This window comes from Rana temporaria, chromosome 4, assembly GCF_905171775.1.
Source record: "Rana temporaria chromosome 4, aRanTem1.1, whole genome shotgun sequence".
Taxonomy (NCBI): Eukaryota; Metazoa; Chordata; class Amphibia; order Anura; family Ranidae; genus Rana; species Rana temporaria.
Genome location: NC_053492.1, coordinates 45,551,454 through 45,561,850, shown reverse-complemented (window position 1 = coordinate 45,561,850; position 10,397 = coordinate 45,551,454).

Sequence of the window (10,397 nt, the reverse complement as noted above, 5' to 3'; positions counted from 1 at the left end):
CCAGTTCAGGATACGATTCATTTGCCCAGATAGGGCTAAATTCGGTGACCCCCGAGGCCCCTTGTAAATACTTGGCTTTGTTCCATATCTTCTGTATTAGGCTATAGGTGGGGAAGTTTTTATGGGATTTTTCAAAGGCCAAGGACTCCAATGCTGTCGGGATTGACTCTCCTCCCACCGTCCTGAGCATAATATGCTCTGAGGCGCTGGGGACCCTGTCTGACTGCCCCCCCTCTAGTACCATGGTACCTATTAAGTGCTGCAGTTGCGACGCCAGATAGTACAGCCAAGGATTCGGGAGGGCCAGCCCCCCCTCCTCCTTGGGGCGCTGCAGGTGCTCTAATTTTATCCTGGGTGGGCGATTCTTCCATATCAATTCTCGAAAGATGGTGTTAACTATCCTAAAGGTCTTTAGGGGGATAACCACCGGGGAATTGTGCAGCATGTAGAGCAGTTGGGGCATTAGAATCATCTTAATCAGATTCACTTTGCCCGCAACTGACATACACAAAGCATTCCACGTCTTAGCCCGGGAGCGAAATCTAGTCAGCAGCGGGGAGATGTTCAACGAGCCATATTCCCCAATACGCGGCGTCACCTGTATTCCTAAGTATTTGAAGGTAGTGGCTACAGGGATACCACCCACACTGTCTCCGTGTTGCAGCTGGGTATCGTCCAGAGGCATCAAGGCAGACTTAGACCAGTTTATTTTAAGGCCCGAAAACTCCCCAAATTTGACTACCGTTTCCATTGTCCTGCTCAGGGAATGCTCCGTATCACCTAACAGGATCATCGTGTCATCTGCGTACAGCATCACCTTCTCCTGTCTATCTCCATAGCAGAAGCCGGTGATACCCCTATGATCCCTAATCTGACTCGCCAATGGCTCTATTGCTAGGGCAAACAGCAGGGGGGACAGTGGACACCCCTGCCGCGTACCCCGGCCCAGAGCAAAAGACACAGACACTCTCCCAGCCTCTCTGATAGCCGCCTGGGGGAGATGGTACAGCAACCGCACCCAGGAGATAAACACCTCACCGAATCCGAATCGCCGCAGCACTCCCCAGAGATACGGCCACTCCACGCTATCAAAAGCCTTCATAGCGTCAAGCGACAGCAGAGCTCTCCTCCCCAAGTTATCTGCCCTGGACTGCATGTTGAGAAATAGCCTTCTGAGGTTTATGGCAGTAGATTTGTTGGGCATAAATCCCGCCTGGTCCGGGTGTATGACTGAGGAAATTACTTTATTTAACCTGAGGGCCAGCACTTTCGCAAGGAGTTTGATATCAGACTGGAGTAGTGAGATCGGCCTGTATGAGGCCGGATCCACTGGGTCCTTGCCCGGTTTAAGGATTAGTACAATGTGTGCCTTAGCCATGGAGGATGGGAGGGCACTAATCTCCCTTGCAGCATTAAATACCCTCAGTAGTCTGGGCAATAGGATCTCCGAGTATTGTTTATAAATCTCCATGGGTATTCCATCACCCCCTGGAGCTTTACAATTGGGGAAGGTCGCCACTGCCTCCTGTAGTTCTTTTAGGGTCAAGGGAGAGTCCAGCTCCGAGCTCTGGGAAAGGGATAGACACTGAAATGCTATGCCGTCCAAATAGGCGGACAGCTCCTCAGTGCTACAGGTCGAAGCCGGGCGATACAGCTGTTCGTAAAAATCCGCTAGTGTCTGTATGATTAGGTCGGGAGTATGAACCAGACGCCCAGCTACGGTCCGCAGTGCCCCAATAGCTGGGGACTTCTGTTCAGAGTTTGCTATCCTAGCCAGGAGACGACCCGTCGTCTCTCCCTCCTCAAAAAATGCGGTTTTGGTGAAAAAACGTTTTTTTTTCGGCCGCGGAGGCGAGCAGGTGCTCATACGCATATTGAGCAGACTGCCACGCCCCTCTAGCTGTCTCAGTGGGGTCCTGGACATACTTAGTCTCGAATGTGTGGACCTGCATCTCCAGAGCCTCCCTGAGAGCCTCCGAACGCCTCTTAACCTTATTGACCTCCCCACTAAGCAAACGTTTAAGGTACAATTTGAAAGATTCCCATTCAGTAAGGATAGATTCTGGGCTGGGCTGGTCCGCAAAAAAACTCCGGATACTCCCCTCTAGTTCCTCCGGGGCACTAAATAGCTGAAGCCAAAAGGCATTGAACTTCCAGGGTGCTCTGGGAAGAGCAGATGGATGAGACACCGTAAGTGATATTACCATGTACGAGTGGTCCGAAATACATCTAGGTCTGTAAGCAACATCTGAAACCGAGGGGAGCATCGCGGAATTACCCACCGCCAGGTCTATCCTAGATAGCGACCCATGAGCCTTCGTAAAACATGAGAATTGTCTAGCTGTGGGGTTTCGGTGTCGCCACACATCCAGCCAACCCACCTCCCGCAACAACCTTGCCAACGGGGTGGCCCTGTGAGGGTCTGCCCCGGGTGCCGGATGTTTATCCAACCCCGGGTCCAACCAGCTATTGAAGTCCCCCACAAGAAGCATCGGGAGATCAGGCCTACCCTCCAGGAATTCCAAGAGGAGCCTCAGCACCCGAGCGTCAAATGGGGGAGGAATGTAAACACACGCCAAAATACAGTTCAAAATTCCCATCCGACAATGTAAAAACACAAACCTCCCCTCTGAGTCAACTTTAGAAGCATATTCCTGGTAATCCAGGGATCTGTGTACCAGTACACTCACACCCCGAGAAAAGGAGGTGTGAGTGGAATGGTAAGCCCTACCCACCCATGAGTATTTCAAACAACTTGTGGTATCATGTGTCAAATGCGTTTCCTGAAAACATAAGATAGCAGGGTAAAACTTTTTCATACATGTAAATATCATTGTGCGTTTCAGGGGGGAGTTCATGCCCCTAACATTCCAGGAGATCAGGGGGGTGTCCTCCATTGCAGCAGCAAAAGTAGTACTCGGGCATGAGGGGCGATGCGGGTAGTCTTACACGATAGCAAATTATCGGGTGGCCAAAATAAAAGAAATAAAAAAGAAAGATACGGTAGGTACAACAATATTCCCTTGGACTGTAGGACAATGAGTACTTCCAAATATAACCAGGCACAACGGTGCCCCCAAAATTAGTGCAATGGTGCTTAGGCAGGCCCCGTTCGGGCACGCCATCCCAATTCCCGGGAGGACCCGGAAGGAGCCCAAACATGGTCAGGCAAGATGCCAACAGGGCAAGAACAGGCACTCTAACCCGGCTCAAACGTGAGCCCACTATTCCCCTCAACATCTCGGCTGAAGTCTTATTCAGTTGCATAATACAGTCACAGTTTGTTTCCTAGCGCTTTGGAAAAGTGAAGAGATTTCCCCGGCATCTGGTACAAAAGAGAGAACCGGACCTGCACACAGGATAATTCAAAAGTCAGAGCCGCAGTTCAACAATATGGGGAGAGTATCATGCCCATTGCAGAAGCACAGTCAGTGTGGCACGGATCAAGCCATGGTCAGTCTCCTCCCGCGTCAGCCCTGCGGTGGCGCAGGGCCTGTTCATTATGATCCAGCCAAGCCATAGCCTCCCTGGGGGACTCAAAAAATTGTGCATGCCCCTCTGCGGTAACCCGCAACTTGGCCGGGTAGAGCATGGCATAAGGTAGCTGTAGGGCCCTCAGGCGTTTTTTGACATCAACGAATCTTGCTCTGCTCCTCTGCACTTCGGCCGAGAAGTCCGGGTAAAACGACACTCTGACTCCATTAAAGGTTACATTTCCTCGCTCCCGTGCGCAGCGGAGAATCGCCTCTCTGTCGCGGTAGTGCAAGAGCTTGGCCAGCATCGACCGGGGGGGGGCCCCTTGTGGGAGGGGTCGGCCCGGTACTCTATGAGCTCTCTCCACAGTGAAAAATGGCGAGAATACTTCCCTCCCGAACACTTCTATGAGCCAATTCTCCACAAACATGGTAGGGTCTCTGCCCTCTGTCTTCTCCGGGAGGCCAACAATGCGTATATTATTTCTGCGTAAACGGTTCTCTGTGTCCTCGGCTCTGCTTAGCGTATCTTGGGCCATACGGTGTGCCGCTCTAACTTCATTCGCTATATGTGGGAGCTTATCTTCCAGGTCACTTACTCTGCTCTCAACCGCGGTTGCTCTCTCCCTGACTTTTTGGAGATCCTGTCTCAGAAGGGACACCTCCTCTCTCAGGCCCCCGAACTGCTCCTTCATGTCAGCATTGCCCACCTGCACCGCCTTTAGAATGTCTGCCAGCGTCGGTTGCCCCACATTATCTTGTGTATCATCCGAAGGGGGGGGAGCATCAGCGTCTGCCTCTGCCCTGGAGCTATGGGGTGTTTCCTCCGCCTCATTTCCCCACTCTAGCTGTGTTGCACGGCCTCCACCTCCACCACCATCTGCCGACCCCCCCGCCCCAGTGCTAGCAGGGCCCTTGAGCTTTTGGGCGAAAAAGAGCATGTCCCTCGGCTGCTCCTTACCCTGAGTCTTTGGTGGTTTCCTTGCGGTACCCTCCTTAGGCTTGTCAGCTCGTGGTGTGCGCTGTGAGAGGGCCGCGGCGGCGCCATCTTGGATGTCCGGTCCCGTCATCTCCGCCGTTCCGCAGCGGGTCTTTCCCCTAGTACAGAGGGCCGGGGGTGGGTCCGGGCGGTGCAGGGACTCGGTAGCCAGCTGATGGGTCGAAGAGAGCCGGATCAGAGACGCCGGGGAAGGATCAGTAGACGGATCAGGCAGGAGCTGTGAGAAGTGCGTCCTCTCACATGCCGGTCTTGGCCACGCCCCAGACAGTGCCTCTTAATTGAAGTTGGACTTCAAGTCGCATGGCAAAGTTGGATCCACAGTCATATGACTGTCTTGTCAAAATCGCTCGACTTTGAAGTCGCACAAGTGTGAAAGGGGCCTAATGCAGCTTTTATTTGACAATAACAAGTAAGTTAGTTCAGGGAAATTTGCTCATGACTTGTGACACAACTACTGATTGAGTTGGAAAACACAAACATGAAGGAAATAATTTGAGCTTGCAGACGGCGCAGGTGGGATTTTTGGTTGGTCTTTAAACTTGCATGACTACATACATTTTATAGAATTATGAACAAGAAAGTTTATCAGCAGGTTGCTCACCCCTGGTTCAGTTTTAGGTTTTTAATACTGCCTAACACCTGTTGGAATTTTTTTAGGGCCCATTCACACCACAACATGAAGTGGTTAACAGTGTTGTAAGTTTCCATATGTTTACGCTGTGTAAGGGGTTAGCTCGGTAGCGGGGTGTGTGACCCCCTGGATGGGTTCACTACACACTGAATGTATACAGACAGGCAGTCGAAGATGGTTGGAAACAAAGATTTTGGTTTATTCTTCCATCTTCCTGGAAACAAGTGCAAGCATCCAAACAGCATAAACAAAATCAAACATAAAATAAACCCTGGCCACTTGAGGCGTCTACCTTCACCACACAGGAACCTATCTAGGGAGCCTGGCACAGCCTAGTGCTGGGCAGACAATGCTGGTCATACAGCAGAAAAACAATAGTCTTTTGATTTTTATCACACAGAAAAAATCAATCACCATCTCACCTCCTCAGAAGACTTTCAGCTACTGCTCTCTTTCACTCAGAAAACCTCAGGATGCAGCAAATCAGTGGTAATCCTCTGGATTACTTATAGAGGCCTTAACTGCCTCATTCTGAACAGCTGAAGTCTTCTAACGCCTTTAGGCCTTTTCTGGCTACATTTGCAGCCGACGCCTAATAACAATTGGTGTATTGTCTAAACAAGGCAGAAATGTATGTCCCATCTGTGACAACACCCACAGATTTACCTGACTTCCTGTCACATACCCCGCCCCCCCCCCTCTTGTTTCAACCCTAGGGTTGGGACACAGGTTGCCAGGCAGGCATGCACTCGGGACAACCCATCTGCATTCCCCATTTTAGCACCGGGGCGATGCGTTACCACAAAACTAAATTCCTGGAGGACCAGAAACCACCTATTTATTCTCCTATTGGTATCTTTGTTCTGTGCCATCCACTTCAATGGGGCATGATCCATCACCAGTTCAAACTGTCTACCCACAAGGTAGTACCGGAGAGAATCCAAAGCCCATTTCACCGCCAAGCATTCTTTTTCAATGGTGGCATAATTCTCTTCATGGGTCTTCAACTTTCGGCTGAGGTACATAACAGGGTGTTTCTCCCCCTTGATAATCTGAGACAGTACAGCTCCTAAGCCCACATTTGACGCATCTGTCTGAACCACAAAGTCCTGTGAAAAATCAGGCAAATTTAAAACTGCCTGACTACATAAGGCCTGTTTTAAAGCCTGAAAAGCTGTTTCTGCTTTGGGAGTCCATTTGGTCATTACAGACTCCTTCCCTTTGGTCAAATTGGTCAGGGGAGCAGCCTGTGAGGCAAAATGGCGATAATAGCCCGCAATCCCCAAAAATGCACGAACCTGTTTCTTGTTGGTGGGACGTGGCCTATCCTGAATAGCCTCAACTTTGTTTATGTGGGGCTTGATTAGACCTCTTCCAATGGTATACCCCAGATACTTCGCCTCTTCTAGCCCAAGGGTACATTTTTTTTGGATTGGCTGTAAACCCGGCTTTGCAGATGGAATCCAACACAGCCTGAACTTTTGGCAAGTGTGATTCTAAATCCTCACTGTGGATGACAACGTCATCGAGGTATGCAGCAGCATAGGCTCGATGAGGCCGAAGGGTCTTATCCATGGTGCGTTGAAATGTGGCGGGTAGAATTCTGTAACCCAAAAGGCATCCTCCGATATTGGAAAGATCCGTCTGGAGTTACAAATGCTGTTTTTTCGCTGGCCGACTCTGAGAGAGGAATTTGCCAATAACCCTTGGTCAGGTCTAACGTTGTCATGTACCGGGCAGTGCCTAGGCGATCAATCAGTTCATCTATGCGGGGCATAGGATAGGTGTCAAACTTAGTGATTTTATTCAGGCGGCGAAAGTCATTACAAAACCGCCAACTTCCATCTGGTTTGGGCACTAAGACAATGGGACTGGACCAATCACTATTTGACTCTTCTATCACCCCCAGCTCAAGCATATTTTTTTACTTCCTGGCGAATTGCCTCTCGCCGGGCTTCTGGAATTCTATAAGGATTCAACTTGACCTTATCCCCTGGTGTGGTGATAATGTCATGTTCAACTCCGGAGACCCAACCTGGCAGGTCTGAAAACTTCTCCTTATTACGGAGCACAAATTCTTTAACCTCCTGTTTGAGTTTTGGATAGAGTCCAACTTCAGGGACAGCCAGGTTAAATGGAGCAGAAAATCGGGTAGTCTTAGCGACCAAGAACTCTCTATCCTTCCATGGTTTCAGCAAGTTCACGTGATAGAGCTGCTCAGGTTTTCGTCTTCCCGGTTGGCTAATTTTATAATTCACCACTCCCATTTTTTCCAACACTTCATATGGACCCTGCCATTTGGCTAGGAATTTACTTTCGACCGTGTGGGGACCAGCACCAGCACCCTATCACCAGGTGCAAAGGAACGGACCTGGGCCCCACGATTGTAAATCCTTTGTTGGGCCAATTGGACTTGGGCTAAATGTTCCTTCACAATCGGCATCACTTGGGCAATTCTATCTTGCATTTGGGCTACATGTTCAATCACACTTCGATGAGGGGAACTCTCACTCTCCCATGTTTCCCTGGCAATGTCCAGTAGGCCCCGGGGGTGCCTCCCATACAGTAGTTCAAACGGAGAGAACCCTGTGGACGATTGGGGAACCTCTCTTATTGCAAACATCAGATAAGGGAGTAGATAATCCCAATTCTTTCCGTCTTTATCCACCACCTTCCTCAACATTTGTTTTAAGGTTTTATTAAACCTTTCCACTAACCCGTCTGTTTGAGGGTGATATACTGATGTACGTAATTGGGTCACTTTCAGGAGTTTACAAAGTTCTTTTGTCACCCTAGACATTAACGGGGTGCCCTAGTCAGTTAGGACTTCCTTAGGAAGACCCACACGGCTGAAACCCTGAAACAACTCTTTGGCAATGGTTTTAGCAGAGGTGTTTCGGAGAGGAATCGCTTCTGGGTAAGGGGTGGCATAGTCCATTATTACCAAGATGTGCTGGTGCCCTCTAGTGGACTTCAGTAAGGGGCCAACCAAGTCCATGGCGATCCTCTCAAAAGGGACCTCGATAATGGGCAGGGGTACCAACGGACTGCGGAAATGTGGAATGGGTGCAGTAATCTGATATACTGGACAGGAAGAGCAGTACAATTCCACTTCTTTAGTGATCCCAGGCCAATAAAACCTCTGGGTGATCCTCTCCCAAGTTTTTTCTGCTCCCAAATGTCCCCCAAGAATGTACCCATGGGCCATTTCCAAAACCATTTTGTGGTACGGTTTAGGCACTACCAGTTGCTCAATGGTGTCCTCGAATCTGTGACACTCTGTGACACTCGATATAACAGGTCCCTTTCAATAATGAAGTAAGGGAGGGAAACCCTCTCGTCAGGGTTAACTAACTCCCCATCTATCTTTACTACATTCTCCCGGGCTCTTAGCAATGTGGGGTCTCTCAATTGCTCAGTGACAACATTTTCTCTGTGCACATCAAGGTCATCAATCCCTATCGGCTGCTGTTCCTCTTCTGAGGTAGCAGGCTCCTCCCTAGGGACTGGTGTTTCCCCTGCTAATACTGAGAATGGAAACTCAGGAGAATCCTCACAGTTGTTGGTTTCTGGAGTAGATGGTTCAGACTCAGAGGAACCACCTACTGGGGAATCTGGGCAGTCCCAGAGTTCCCAGAATTTTGGGAAATCCCTTCCCACAATGGCGTCATGTGGCAGTTTGGGAACTAAACCCACCTGGTGACACAAGTTACCGAGGGAGGTTTCAAAGGAAACCGTAGTCACCGGATATTCTCAAGTGTCCCCATGTACACAAACTACAGCCATTTTCCTAGGATGTAAGGTTTTTCCCACCACTAGATCACTTTTCACTAAGGTGACCAGGCTACCTAAATCCAACAATACCACAACATTTTTACCATCTAAGCACATCCTATATAAAGGTTTCTCATTTCCCTTTACTGCAGTGCATGTGGTTGCAAAAAGGGACTGTCGTCTCTCTGTCAGAAAGTCACACTGCATGGGTTCATCACCCGCTGGGCAAACCGCTGCTACATGTCCCTCTTCCCGGCAACGGTAACAAATCAACCTTCTGGTCCTCTCCTGTAGGATGGGTCTTCAAGGCTGCTCTCGCCAAACATTAGCAGTAGTCCCAATAATTCCTCTAGTTGCTCCTTGGTCCCTCTCTCCACCCCCATCCCTTGATGCAGTCTTGCCTATAGGTGGGGAGGGTCTGGTCTTGGGGTGAAAAGTCTGTGCGTCTCTGGTGGAAGAGGACAAATTCTCTGTTGTTAGGTACCTTTCGACCAGGTCTACAAGTTTGTCTGTGGTTTCCGGACCACCATGGTTCACCCATTTCTGCAGGGTGTTAGGAAGAGACCTAAGAAATTTATCCATGACTACTCGCTCCAAAATTTTTGGTCCGGACAGAGTTTCTGGCTGCAGCCATTTCTTAGCCAAATGGATGAGGTCATACATCTGCAACCGAGGTGGCTTCCTCTGCTGATAACTCCAATTGTGGACCCGCTGAGCACGGACATCCAAGGTTACACCGAAACGTGCCAATATTTCCAATTTTAAGCGATCATAGTTTTTTGCATCTGCAAGCTCCAAATCAAAATATGCCTTTTGGGCTTCTCCAGATAATAGGGGGCCACTAGTCCAGCCCATTGTTCTTTAGGCCAACTCTCTCTTTCCGCTGCTCTCTCAAATGTGGTCAGAAACATCTCAGGGTCCTCATCTGCAGTCATTTTTGGCAATAAGTGTCTTACCCGAAAAGTCGGTATGTTACTGGCCTGACTCCCAGCCTCGGTCTGCTGTCTCTGAAGCTGTGTCACGATGGCCTCCATTTGCTTCTGGTGTCTCTGTTCCAAGCCTGCAAATGCTCTCTTGGTGAACCTTTTGTTGAGTTGCCATGCTCTCTTGGTGAGCCTGTTGTTGAGCTGCGCGAGCCTGTTGTTGAGCTGCAAGGCTCCGCTGCAAACCTGCGTTTGTCTGCTGTTGATTTGCATTGGCTAAAGCCAGCTGTTTTAGTATCTCCTCCATTTTGGGTTTACTTTAACTGCCCGCATTCTCCACCATGTGTAAGGGATTAGCTCTGTAGCGGGGGTGTGTGACCCTCTGGATGGGTTCACTACACACGGAACTTAAACAGAAAGGCAGTCGAAGACGGTTGAAAACAAAGATTTTGGTTTATTCTTCCATCTTGCTGGAAACAAGTGCAAGCATCAAAACAGCATAAACATAAACATAAAACATAAAATAAACCCTGGCCACTTTGGGCGTCTACCTTCCACACAGGAACCTATCTATGGAGTCTAGCACAGCCTACTGC